The 14,527-nt window shown below is 39.4% G+C and overlaps 2 non-coding genes across 2 annotated transcripts; both read right to left on the bottom strand.

Annotated features, from left to right (window-relative positions):
* Positions 1–217: 217 nt before the first annotated feature.
* Positions 218–323, bottom strand: LOC144701560 (small nucleolar RNA R71). The gene has a single exon (XR_013581051.1). It is a non-coding gene; the product is annotated as a small nucleolar RNA R71 (small nucleolar RNA).
* Positions 324–10,336: 10,013 nt separating this feature from the next.
* Positions 10,337–10,445, bottom strand: LOC144701565 (small nucleolar RNA R71). The gene has a single exon (XR_013581055.1). It is a non-coding gene; the product is annotated as a small nucleolar RNA R71 (small nucleolar RNA).
* Positions 10,446–14,527: the final 4,082 nt, after the last annotated feature.

Genomic DNA, 14,527 nt, shown 5'->3' with positions numbered 1-14,527 from the left:
AACGAAGAGCCCTATGACTTCTTAGAAAAATTTTATGAAGCATGTGATAGTTGCACTTACCCCAGAATTTCCAAGGAAGTTGTGAGAATGAAACTATTCCCTCATGCCCTTAAGGATAGAGCCAAGGATTGGTTGAGAACATTGGGAACAAATTTTGAATCATCGAATGATATGGAGAAGAGCTTCTTGAAAAGATATTATACAGTGGCTAGGAAAAATTCTTTCAGAAGAGAGATTAGAAATTTTCAGCAGGGAAATGATACATTTAGCGAAGCATGGGAGAAATTGATGGGGCTCATTAGGAAGTGCCCCCACCATGGCATTCAAAAATGGGAGTTAGTGCAAATTTTTTATGAAGGCTTGAATGATGTGGAGAAAGGCAGAGTTGATATCTCAAGTGGAGGAGCAATAGCTGACATGTATGAAGATGAAGCTATGGCACTACTACAAAAAATGTCCAATAATTTAGCCTATCACCAAGATGCCTCCGATCATGTTAGGGTTACCCCTCGGAAAGGTGGACTGTTGGATGTTAGAGGGGTTGAACCCCAGATTACTATGGATAGAATTGAAAAACAGATAGGTGTAATGATGGGAAAAGCCATGGAAAAGATGAATGAAAAAATGATCTCACTATGGCAAGGTCAGAATAGCGGAGGAGCACCCAACCAAATAAATCGATGTGAAATGTGCTCAAGTGATAGCCACACCGGAGAAGAATGCCCTATGATATCAGAAGTGAATGCTATAGGCAGGCAAGAAGGGAGCAATGTCCAATGGGGAACTAGAGGAAACTTAGGAGGACAGGGATGGAACAACAACAACCGACCACGCCAACAACAGTTCCAATCCAAGGCGAACAATCCCCACCACCAACAACATTATCAACCTTACCGAAATTTTTCAGATCCCACTAATGCGACTCTCACCAAGGTCATCGAGGAGTTGCAAGAAGACAAAAAGAGGATGCTCAAGCTTTTTGAAGAAATGGAGGAGAGGCATCGGAGGGAGATGGAGAAGCTCAAGGCGGAGATCGGCCTTCACAACGGTCAACAATTTGCGCACGGGGGAGCACCGCAAGGTACGTGTGAAGACCCTATGAAGATGGGTGCCAAATCAGGTAAACTCCTTACTCGGGCCTATATTAATCCTAGCAATTTACTTTATGTTGATGACATGTGTAGTGTAGTTAATGAGCATATTCATGACATGCATGCATTGACTGAACAACAAGAAATAGGAGAGCTGAGTGCTATATCAAAACTTAGGAGTGGGAAAGAGTTGGCTAATCCATTTGCAGCTATAGAGAAACGAAATGAAGTGGAGGATAAGTTGGAGGAAGTAGAAAAGGATAAGGATGAAGGGGTAGAGGAAAATCTGGAAAAGGAACCCAACCCCAAAACATATTGCCCACCTATCCCTTTCCCTAGTGCCTTACAAGCGAAGAAAGAAAAATCGAAAGATAGCCCACTTCTTGAGTATTTGAAAGAGGCTACGGTCGAAATTCCTGTTTTAGATGCGATCCAGTACATCCCTGATTATTTCAAATTTGTGAAAAACCTGTGTATTAGGAAACAAAAGAGGATTCAACTTTTTGAGAATATTAGTTCAATTTTTCTGCATGAATTACCTCAAAAGCGCAAGGATCCGGGAGCACCAGTGATCAAATGAGAAATTAGGGGGAAGTGTTCACCAAAGCCTTACTTGATTCAGGAGCAAGTGTGAATATCATGCCTAGGGCCTTATTTGAGACTTTTAAATTTGGTGAATTACAACCTGTAAATTTAGAATTACAGTTAGCGGACGGATCAATTAGAAGACCGTGTGGACAGTTGGTGGATGTGGTGATGAAAGTAGAAAAGTGTTAATTTCCTGTCGATTTTATAGTAGTGGATGTAAAAATTTCAGGAAAAATTAGTCATGCACCGATTATTTTAGGACGGCCATTCCTAGCTACCGCAAGAGTGAACACAGATTGGAATGCAGGAAAAATTAAATTGCGCATGGGAAAAGAAGAGGTTGAGTTACCAATCTCTCAATTGATGAAGTATCCCAATAGTAGCCAGGAAGACATTTATACATGTTCCCTAGATGATGAAAATGATGAATGCCATGCTATAGGGAAAGTAATATATGAGGTGATGGCAGTGAATGAGAGTGCTTATGAGGGGGAGAAGGATGACCATGGTGAAATGAAGGGTGAAAACATGAATAACTAGAGATCTACGCCCACTGACGAATTAGAATTGAAACCTCTTCCTTCTCACCTTAAATGTGTTTTTTTAGGTCCAAGAAAGACATATCCATTAATCATCTCTTCAACCCTCACTTTAGAGCAGGAAGTTAACCTATTAGATGTATTACGACAGCATAAGAGCGCTATTGGATGGACCATAGACGACATCAAGGGAATTAGTCCTGATATCTGTCAGCATAGAATTTTTATCGAGGAAGGATCCAAACCATCAGTTCAGCATCAACGTAGATTAAATCCTTATCTTTACGATGTGGTGTCGAAGGAGATTACCAAATGGCTGAAAGCAAGATTCATTTACCCAATTTCAGATAGTAAGTGGGTGAGTCCAATTCATGTAGTACCTAAAAAAACAGGGATTACTGTCCAAAAGAATCAGGATGGAGAAGAGATCCAGACGAGGGTAGCATCGAGTTGGCAAGTATGCATAGATTACCAAAAGTTAAATCTAGCAACAAAAAAAGACCATTATCCTCTACCTTTTATTGATCAAATACTTGAAAAATTAGCTGGACAGAGTTTTTATTGTTTCTTGGATGGGTACTCAGGATATAATCAAATTAGCATTCATGAAAGTGACCAAGATAAAACTACGTTCACGTGTCCTTTAGGAACATTTGCTTTCAGAAAAATGCCATTTGGACTTTGTAATGCACTAGCAACCTTTCAAAGGTGTATGAGTGCAATATTTTTTGATCTAATTGGTACATGTCTTGAAGTTTTCATGGATGACTTTTCCGTGTTTGGTGAATCTTTTGAGTCTTGTTTGTCTAACTTGGATAAAGTGTTACAGATTTGCGAAGAAAATAAGTTAGTGCTCAGTTGGGAGAAATCCCATTTTATGGTGGACAGGGGGATTGTCCTAGGTCATCATATCAGCAAGGAGGGGCTGGCTGTGGACAAGGCAAAGATCGAGATCATCAAGGAGCTTCCACTTCCATCGACCCTAAAGCAACTTAGGGGTTTTTTGGGCCATGCCGGCTTTTATCGTCGCTTTATTAAAGATTTTGCCAAAGTGGCTAAACCTCTCACTTTACTTCTATCTAAAGACAAAGAACTTATTTTGAATGATGAATGCAATTTGGCTTTTAATTTGATTAAAGAAGCATTAGTTACGGCTCCCATCTTACAAGCTCCAAATTGGAGTGAACCCTTTGAGATTTTTTGTGATGCTTCAGATTATGCAGTGGGAGCTGTTTTGGGACAATGCGAAGACAAGAAACCGACAGCTATTTATTATGCAAGTAAGACTCTCGACGCCGCTCAGGTAAATTACTCTACCATTGAGAAGGAATTACTTGCAATTGTCTTTGCTTTGGATAAATTTTGATCTTACCTAATAGGGAGTAAGATTATAATCTTTTCAGATCATGTTGCACTTAAACATTTGTTAAGTAAGAAAGAGACAAAACCTAGATTAATGAGATGGATCCTACTTATGCAAGAATTCGACATTGAAATTAAAGACAGGCGGGGAGTGGATAATGGTGCGGCTGATCACCTCTCCTGCCTAACTCCCATCACAGATTCTTTTCCTGACGAGCATATTTTAGAAATTTCTACACGGAAATTGCCTTGGTATGCTCATATAGTAAACTACTTAGTAACTGGGCAATTGCCACAAGGTTGGGATTATGATGATAGAAAAACATTTTTTAAGGATATCAAGTATTACTATTGGGATGAGCCTGAATTATTTAGATTGGGCGTCGATCAAATTTTTCAGAGATGTATACCCGAGGATGAACAATGGAGAGTCTTAGAATCGTGTCACTCATCCTTGTGCTGAGGTCACTACGCCTCCAAGATAACGGCACATAAGGTCCTACAATGTGGATTTTATTGGCCTCATCTTCATCGGGATGCATATGAATTCTGGAAGAGATGCATTCGATGTCAAGCGGTGGTCAATGTAAGTCGCAATGCCTCTATGCCTTTAAACCCTATCCTTGAAGTTGAGTTGTTTGATCTTTGGGGCATTGATTTCATGGGACCCTTTCCTCCTTCTTTGGGCTATGAATATATTTTGGTAGGTGTTGATTATGTCTCTAAGTGGGTAGAAGCCATACCAACACGAAAAAATGATCATAAAGAAGTTGTTAAATTTGTCAAGGATAATATTTTCTCTCGATTTGGATGCGCACGAGCCATTATTAGCGATGGTGGAACTCATGTCAATAACAAAGTCTTTAAAGAATTGTTAAAACGATATGGAGTTCATCATCGGCTTACCACTCCGTATCATCCTCAAGCCAATGGCCAAGTGGAAGTCTCCAATAGAGAAATTAAAAAAATCTTTAAGAAAATTATTAACCCTAATGGAAAGGATTGGTCGAGCAAGTTGCCGGATGCGTTATGGGCATATCGGATGACATATAAAACCCCGTTAGGAATGTCGCCATTCAGGTTGGTGTTTGGAAAAGCTTGTCATCTCCCTTTAGAGATCGAACATCGTGCTTTATAGGCTATCAAGAAACTTAACTTATCGTTAGATGATGCAGGTGACCATCGCTTATTGCAGCTGCATGAATTGGAGGAGTTGCGTAACGAAGCATACGAAAATTCACGCATCTACAAAGCCAAGATGAAAGCATTCCATGATCAACACATACACAGGAAGGTTTTTGCCCATGGCCAAAAAGTATAGTTTTATAATTCTCGACTTAAACTGTTTCCAGGAAAGCTTAAATCAAGATGGGATGGACCTTATGTAGTATGTCAACATTTTGACAATGGGTCTGTTCTCCTTCGAGATCCAACACATGGAGCTGAATTCAAGGTCAATGGGCAGCGTTTGAAACCCTTCCTTGAACACGAGCCGCAGCCCCCTAATGAAGACATTTCTTTAGAAGCTGCGACATCACCCTCTACTTAAGAGCATCAATAAGATTTGTTTTCTTTTCATTACGTTTTGGGATTCATTTTTTCTTTGCATTATTTTCTTTTACTACTATAGCTCCTTACTTTTGTTGCATCTCTTGTGGTAACTTTGACCAGGTTGTGGGAGTATGTAATTCAGCAAATCCGAGTTATCGCCAGGATCTCTTGTTCATAATGCTAAAGGGCCCCATATCCTCCATATCACTGTCTGCCCCTCTAACCTCAATTTTATTCTTCATGATTTTAGTAGCTTTGCATTGAGGACAATGCAGGTTTTAGTGGGGGGGAGATAGTTCATTTTTAGGTGACAAACTATGGTTCATGCATTTAATTTTACAGAATTCTACATGAATTGAACCTGTTTTTTTTAACAATCTTTAGCATGCACAGTCATGAATTAATTTTCTTTCATCCAATGGTTTGGGAACAAGTGTGGAGAAGTTAGGCTCCTAGAGCAGATCAAGAACATGTTGAGGTGCAACACAAGTGATTTTGGGCGATGTGGATTCAATTTCAAATTGGGGAGGGTGTCTAGTAGGTGATTAGATGATGGAAAGTCAAGGGTAGAAGCTCTATGCTTCAAAGGGGAGTGATGAGTGAACTGAGAGCCCCCATTCCATCAACTCTAATAGCCGATCCCACTTACGCATTTCGTCTCCCCATTAGCCTACTTTCATTCCAAAATAGTGAGCAGCCATTCTCCGAGTCCTATGCACGAAATCCACCACCTCATTCACCTTATTGTTCCACACGCTTCACGCCATATCCATCACAACTTGACTCCACCACCTTGCTTCCGCTACCGAGGATATGCTTATCTCCCAAGTACGTCTATCTCCCTTTCGACGGTATCACTACGATACTGCCTCTTTGTATCTTTTCTGTCAATAATTTGCTCTGCATCATCTAAATCTCGTTCTTCTATCTCTTCTCCCTAGGCCAATGTGATTGTTATGACACTCATGCTAGTTGTGATAAAATATTTGAAAGACCATTCAAGTCATGGAAAGTGTTTCATTTGTTGTTATCCTCCTTGTTTGATATACCAAAAAAAAAAAAAGAAGCGAAAAAAAAAGAGTTTGAAAAAAAAAAAAAAAAAGACAAGAGAAAGGAGGGGTTTGACTTGCACCATTTCTGGTTTTGACTTTCAATTCAGGGCAAGATTGTCTTTATTCTCTATATCATCACATTGGTCTCATCTCTTCTATTTCCCTCACTTCTTCTAAAAATCTTGGGAGTAGGTTATCCAAGGTAGCACCGCACCCGTTGGACCATAAATCTCTCATTGTTCATGCTCACCCTAATTCTTTCACAAAGTCTCATTCTCCCCCATCACAACTCTATCATATATTCTTCTCGTTGTGTTCCATATTCTCTGCTCAACAGGAGGAGGAAATGGCTTCTTCTATTCTTAGGAAAGAGAAAAGGCTAATGGAGAGGCAAGTACTAGGTGGCCGCCACCCTGGGAGAGAGTGATCTTGCTCGCTAGAGATGTGAGGCCAACTGCACATGAGTGGAGAGAGTTTACCTGAGCAGTATAGCGTCATACCTAGAAACAAGTACACTCCCTTCTCATCCACTTAGGCATCCAAGCCAAGGAGAAAGAAACCCCACATTCCTGAAAAGGTCAGAGCTCAAAATGTCATTTAGTGTTTTAGTTCAGCTTGTGATTGATACACTTAACACTTCCCACACTTGTTGTCTGACCTACAGGATGAAAGAGATGATAATTCAGCAAAGTACTTAGATATTGCTCAGGGACTAGCAATGTCTAAGTAGGGGGGTATATGATATCACCCTAATTTTGGTCTTTATTTCATGTTATTAGCATGATTTATGCAATTAAAAGGCTTAAAATTGGGTTGATATCATATATTTACACGAAAATAATGCTTTCAAGTAATTTCTGATTTTTCCCTAATTTTCTGTTAATTATATGAATTTTTAAGGATTTATTGAAGCTCAAAATAATTATTTTTGGATGAAAATGGCACATTAAAAATTTTATTTTGACATTTATCAACATGGGAATGAATCAGGGAATTTTCTAGAATTTTCTAGAATTTTTTTCGAATTTTTAATAATTTTATGGGATTTATTTCAAGAAGAAATGCATTTATTCTATTAAAAAAGGGCATATTTATAAGATAAAAAAATGTTTTTATGCAATTTCTAGACTTTCCGGGGCCTTTTTGCAACGTTTCGTTGCAAAAAGATCCTGAAAACAGCTCTCGGTCGCCATGGCAGGCGTAAAGATCCAATTTAAAATCATTCAGGGTTTATTTGCAATTGCATTATTAATTTAAGAGAAAATCGGAGGAGAGAGAGTGCCGAAAGAACATATATACAAATACCTCTGGGCGGCGTCAGATATCAATAATCTGTTTTATGAAGGGCTTTGTTGAAAAAGCGGGCCGGTGCCTTCCGCCGCGTCGACGTGGCGAAATCATAGCCGTTGGATTAAAATCCAACGGATATGAGATGTACACTACACGCAGGAGGTAAGTACATCGCCCGTCCAGCGCATACAACGCGCGTGCACGGGTGGTGACGTGGCGACAGTTTAATGGATAAGGTATAAAGAAACGCACCGGTACGTGCGTAGCGATGCATATGCAAATCCCGCTTTTCGATTTTCTTTTGTTTTTCTTTTTTTCATAGGTGGGGTATGTGGCGCGATGAGAGAGAGCCCGCCAAAGAAATTTCAAATGCGACAACCAATAGGCTGCCGACACGTCATTGCGTGAATTAAGAAATAAATCAATTTTAATCCAATGGTTAAAATTGGTTAAAATTGATTTATTAATAACTTTTGATCTTGAAGTCCGATTGAGATAATTTTTTTATGGATTTTCTCGTCTTTATCCCCTCTTTCTATCAATGTAGGCTTGGATCATTCAGATCTAGCCTACATTGATAGATAAAAATTAATTACTAAATGGGGGTAAAATGGTGATTTTCACCATGTAACCTAGGTATAAAAGCTGAATTTTGAGAGGAGGGGCTCATTCTGGAGGGTGCTTCATCACAGCTGTAAGACAGAGAGGAGTCCCAGCCTGCATCAACAGTTTTGGTATTTCTTTCTTTTATTGTACTCAAACTTTTGTGCATTTTGAATGAAATAGGTTAAGTTGTTTGTTTCTTCATCTCCATTCTAATCTGAACATCTAAATCGCTTGGCTTGAGCGGCATGTACAAGCCCTGATTAGGATTGAGAGGAGAAATTGAGAAATTTTACCTGGGCATTCAATTGGATTACAAAAGAAAATTCTAAAAAATTTAGTTTTAATTCTTAGAATTCTCAATTTCCCCATTTTAGTTCTGAATTATCAATCTGCAAAAATCAACCCAACTCATTTTAAGAACCCTCTTTCAACCTCTCTAAATGACTTCTTGGATCCTTCAATTAGGATCAAAGAAGGAAATTTAGAGCCTTTAATTCTTCTAGTCTTCTCATCTCTTCTATCCCCCTCTCTAAATTCTCACCTAATTAGGGTGACTTGATCCTCATTGAAGATCAAATTCACTCTAATTAGGATCTAAAACACCAAAAAGAAATCAAATTGAAATTCCTTTTTGCCTCCCTTGGACGACACTCATACTTATCACTATACATATTAAGTAGGGTTTTATAAATTTTATTGCATAACCCAAAAATTCACAACGACAAGGGCTAAAAAATTTGTGTAATTATCACCCCTATTTTCGGCTTATCAATTGGCGCCGTTGCCGGGGAGGCAAGACTTAGGAATTCAACATATTTTTATTTGTAAACACATTGGTCAATTGTTGCTCACGAGTTTGTTAAGTCTCCTTATTATTGATTTTGATTTAAAATGGTATTTGGTTTTTAACGACTAACGAGTGTTGTGTTTGAATTAGTGGTTTTGTATGAAGCTTAGGTCTGGATTTGAATCAGGGAGTAGTGACAGAAATCCCCTTGTAGTAGATTCCACCACACCCGAGTCGTCTTTCACCGAACCCACATTGTTAGAGGAGATATTGATTAGACCCGTACCAATGGACCCAATAGGTAATGGAACAGGAAACCCTGAGGTAGTTAACGATGGACGGAGGAGGATTAGAGAGTATTCCACACCAGCAGAAACCCACATCTTAACCACGATATCTGCCCCGATTGGAGAAGATGTGATGCAGCACATGCAGCCAAAGAGGCTGCCTGTAAGAGTAGTTGTCGCTCACAGTTACAGGCGTAGGCCTGTAACTGAGCACGAACTACGTGTAAGAAGTTCTTCTAAAGAAATTCTCCCAATTCCATAAGTTGAAAGTCAATCTAAACTGATTTTTACTGTGCGATAAGTAAAACAATGACTGAAGAATATGCTACCTAATTTACTGAAGATCTTCAAGTTGTTGGTTAGGATAATTGATATGAATTGATAACATAAATTAAATTAAAAAAGAATTACTATTTTCTTATCTCCTCCTTGTGGATCGACACCTTACTCGCCCTAAGGCTGCGAGGTTAATTTTTATTGTTGATTAGCTCAAATACTCACACGACAAATTAGTAAAAAACCAGTAAAAATTCCATAATTTGACCTTATCAACTGGGCGTTGACGGGGAGCACGGTATTAAAGTAGTGATTTGACTTCTTTTTAGTTGTTATTGATTCATTCTCTTAAAGCTGCAGGACTAAAATTCCTCAGCTTATTGTATTTCTAACAGCCTTTTGAAGTCTATGGTAGTGACAAGATCCAAAGCTCGTGGGAGAATCGAAGAGGACGTTACACCATCGAGAGACTCCACTCTAGAATCTAGAGTCACAGAACACGATAACCAGCAACAAAGCATGGCAGAAGAGGGACGTCAACAGTAGGATAGAAGAAGAACCATGTTGGGCGGATCAACTACCTCAGGAAGTTCGAGGCAGACCGACGTGAACCTTAACATAGGTGAGGGTATAATGTTCAGGTATGATAATGCATTAATACAGTCTCTACCTGAGTTTAATGGCCATTCTGCACAAAACCCCCTAGAATTCTTAGATGATTTTCATATTAGATGTTCTTCACAAAACGTGCCAGGATTATCTACAGAGATTTTAAAGATGAAGTATTTTCTTCTAACCTTAAAAGATAAGGCCTTTGCTTGGTATCGTAGCTTAGGAATTACCTTCAACTCCTGGGATGAAATGCAGGGAAAGTTTTTACAGAAATTCTACCCGCTCACTAAAACACATTTCTATAGAAGGGAAATTCAAAATTTCCACCCCCACGAAGGCGAAGCTTTTAGCGAAGCCTGGGAGAGATTCAATGACTTGTTGAGCAAATGTCCTCATCATGGAATTCAAAATTGTCAATTGGCCCAAAATTGTTATGAATCTCTATCAGATTTCATGAAAAATAAGGTGAACTTGGCCACCGGTGGAACTTTCTATACAGCATATGAAGACGAAGTTTTTGATATCTTGGAGAGAGTTGTAGAGACTGATTTGGAGGAGATCGGAGCAAATCAAAATGGGAGAAATGTGCCGCCTAAAAGGGCAGGAGTGCTGTAGGTCAATGCCAAGGAGGTGGAGCTGCATGCAAGACTCAAGGAGACTAACCAGAAATTGGATGAGCTTACTTCCACATTGAGAAATGGTTTTCTCAATAATTCTCCAATAGTTAAAGCTAAAATCTGCTCTCTCTATTTCAGAAGGGATCATGAAGATGGAGCTTGCCAGTCCATGGAGGAGGAAGTGAAAGCCTTCAACCAACAACAACAACCTTGGTCTGGACCGAATAAGACCAATTTCCACAATGGAGAGGGCTTCAACTAAGGGAGCAAGCCCCCATTTCAATCCCAATTTTAGCAAAAACAGCAGTTCCAGTCTAGACCCCAGCAACCTTACCAGGTTCAATCCCAAACCCATCCAGATTTTTCTGCACTAACCCCTGTTATTTCCGATATGTTAGAAAAGCAGAATCAGAAGTTGATAGCAGAAATGGAGATGCAGATGTAGGTGATGATGGAGTTTGAAACGAAGCAAATGCCGGAGTCTGAAGAGCAAATGAGAAGATTGTTAGAGAGCCTCAGAATGCGAACTCCTGAACTTGGAGGTAAGAGAGTAGCACATAACTGTCAATCTAGCAGATTTCCTAGTCAACCTATGATTAATCCATGCAATTTACACCACATAGAACATTCTGTCCATGAAGAGATCAATCAGGCAGATCTTGAAGTTCTAGAAATCTCAAAATTGAGAAGTGGGAAAGAACTTCAGGATCCTTATCAGAATTCTGTAGAGAATTCAACGAAGGAAAATGAGCAGGGTAGTGAAGAGAGGGAACCTTCTTATGAGAGGGAACCTCTACCTTCAACTCATGCTCATAATGTTCCTTACCCCTCTGCTTTAAATAGAAAGAAACCTGTTTGTGATTATGAAACTAGGTTGTTAGAAAATTTCAAACAGGCCACTATGACCGTGACTGTAAAAGATATGCTTAAATGTGCTCCCTCCTTGAAGAAGTATCTTAAGGATTCCTGCACTAGTAGGAAACCTAGAGAAGTAGTGAAGCTTTCAGAGAATGCCTCCAGCATTCTGAATGCAATTCCTATCAAGATGAGAGACCCAGGAGCACCATTCGTCACATGTGAAATTGGAGGAAAAACCTTTTCCAAAGTCCTATTAGATAGCGGAGCCAGCATAAGTATCATTCCTATAGCTTTATATGAAGAATGTGGATTCGGGGAATTAGAGGAAATCCATATGGACTTACTTCTAGATGATAGCACTGTTAGGCAACCCGAGGGGCGATTAACGGATGTCATGATTACTGTAGAAAATTATGAAATACCTGTGGATTTCATATTTACTGATGTAAAAATATCTGGGAGTATTAGTTTAGCCCCTATCATTCTTGGGACGCCATTTTTAGTAACAGCAAGGACAATCATGGATTGGGAAAAGGGGACTATAGAATTTAAGATTGGGAATGAAAGAGTCTAAATTGATATATCAAAGATGATGAAGTGCCCCTTAGGGAGTAATGAAGAATTAAAACTTTGTACCGAGGATGAAGGAGAGACTGAGGTGATGAAGGAGTATTTATCACGCGTAGAAGGTTTCAGTTCAGAAGATGAAATTACAGACACACCTTCAGTCAAAGTTTACCTAGAGTTAAAACACTTATCATCCTCCCTGAAATATGCATATTTAGATACCATGAAGACCTTACCTGTGATCATATCGTCATCACTTACCCAAGAACAAGAAGATGATCTACTTAAGGTACTTAGAGATCATAAGAAGGCCTTAGAGTGGACGTTTGACGACATATGAGGGATTCCCTCTTCGATTTGTGAACATAGAATATGCTTGGAGGAAGAATCTAGACCTTGTAGAGAGCATCAAAGGAGGCTTAACCCTTACATGAGAGAGGTCCTTGAGAAGGAAATACTAGAATGGCTAAATGCTGGAATCATATATGCCATATCTGATAGTAGATGGGTGAGCCCTGTTCACATGGTACCCAAGAAGTCCGGAGTGACTGTAGAAGTGAACGAAAAAGGAGAGGAAGTGCAGAAACGTTTAACCAAAGGATGGAGAGTGTGCATCGACTATAGGAAACTCAAGAAAGCCACTAAGAAGGATCATTACCCACTACCCTTCATGGATCAAATTTTGGAAAAATTATCTAGGCAAAAATTCTTTTGTTTTCTTGACGGATATTCAGGATACAACCAAGTGAACATTCATCCTGAATATCAAGAGAAGACAACCTTCACCAGTTCTGTAGGGACATACGCCTTCGGGCGTATGCTTTTTGGCTTATGCAATGCCCCAGCAACATTCCAAAGATGCATGAATGCCTTATTCTCAGGTTTAGTTGGAGAGTGCTTAGAAATCTTCATGGATCAGTTTTCCGTTTTTGGGTCTACATATGAAAACTGCCTCCTAAATCTCACCAAAGTATTAAAGAGATGTATTGAATCCAACCTTGTACTAAGTTGGGAAAAATCTCATTTCATGGTGCAGGAGGGGGTGGTGCTGGGCCACATGGTAAGCAACCGTGGGCTGGAAGTGGACAAGGCCAAGATCGAAATCATCTAGGGCCTTCCACCTCCGAGCAACCTAAAAACCCTTGCGGGTTTTCTTGGCCACGCTGGTTTCTATAGACGATTTATTTTGGATTTTGCTAAGATTTCTAAACCACTTACTAATCTTTTATCGTCTAAGAATAATGAATTTGAGCTAACCCTAGAGGCCAAGACTGCATTTTATACTTTGAAAGAAGTATTAGTGAATGCACCTATCTTGCCAGGGCCTGATTAGACCCTTCCTTTAGAATTAATGTGTGATGCTTCTGACTATGTTGTAGGGGCAGTCTTAGGCCAAAGGATAGATAAGAAACCAGTGGTCATTTATTATGCCAGCAGAACATTAGTAGATGCAAAATTGAACTACACAACTACAGAAAAAGAACTTCTGGCAATCATATTTGCGCTCAAAAAATTTAGATCTTACCTTCTAGGTAGTAAAATTACTGTTTTTTCTGATCATGCAGCAATTAGGTATTTATTAGCAAAGAAGGAGGCTAAACCTAGGTTGATAAGATGGGTTCCCTTACTTCAGGAATTTGATTTAGAAATCAAGCACGAGAAAGGATGTGAAAATGTAGTCGCTGATCACTTATCTAGAATTATGGCACCCCACCTAAGCTAATAAATGATGAATTTTCTGATGAACATGTTCTAAAAGCACAAGGAACGCCGGTTCCTTGGTTTGCACATACTGTCAATTTTTTTGTTTCAGGAAAAATACCTACAGGATGGACGTCCAATGAAAGAAAGAAACTCTTGAAGGACAGCAGATTTTACTTTTGGGAGGACCCAGAATTATTCCACCAAGGGCTGGATCAAATATTGAGGAGGTGTGTACCCGAAGATGAGCAAAAGAGTATATTGGAATTCTGTCACGCAAACCCAGGAGGAGGACACTACTCGGCGAAGGTAACAGCTCATAAGATAGTAGAATCGGGATTTTTCTGGCCTACTTTATTTCAAGATGCACAGAAATTTTACAATAATTGTTTTGCTTGCCAGGCCTCGATTAATATCAATAAGAAAGACCGCATGCCCTTACAACCCATCTTAGAAGTCAAAATTTTTTATTTATGGGGAATAGACTTTATGGGACCTTTTCCAAACTCTCACGGGTATGAGTACATTCTGATGGCGATCGATTGTGTATCCAAATGGGTAGAAGCCACCCCTACTAAGACCAATGAGAGCAAAGTAGTGACTAATTTCATAGAAAAAGATATTTTTTATCGATATGGGTGTCCAAGAGCTATAGTTAGTGATGGAGGTTCTCACTTCACCAATTACAATTTTAGAACTATCCTAAAGAAATTTGGTGTCCATCATCGAGTCACTACCCCTTA

The sequence above is a fragment of the Wolffia australiana genome, chromosome 3, assembly GCF_029677425.1.
Source record: "Wolffia australiana isolate 7733 chromosome 3, ASM2967742v1".
Taxonomy (NCBI): Eukaryota; Viridiplantae; Streptophyta; class Magnoliopsida; order Alismatales; family Araceae; genus Wolffia; species Wolffia australiana.
This window is presented reverse-complemented; position numbering and strand designations above follow the sequence as displayed.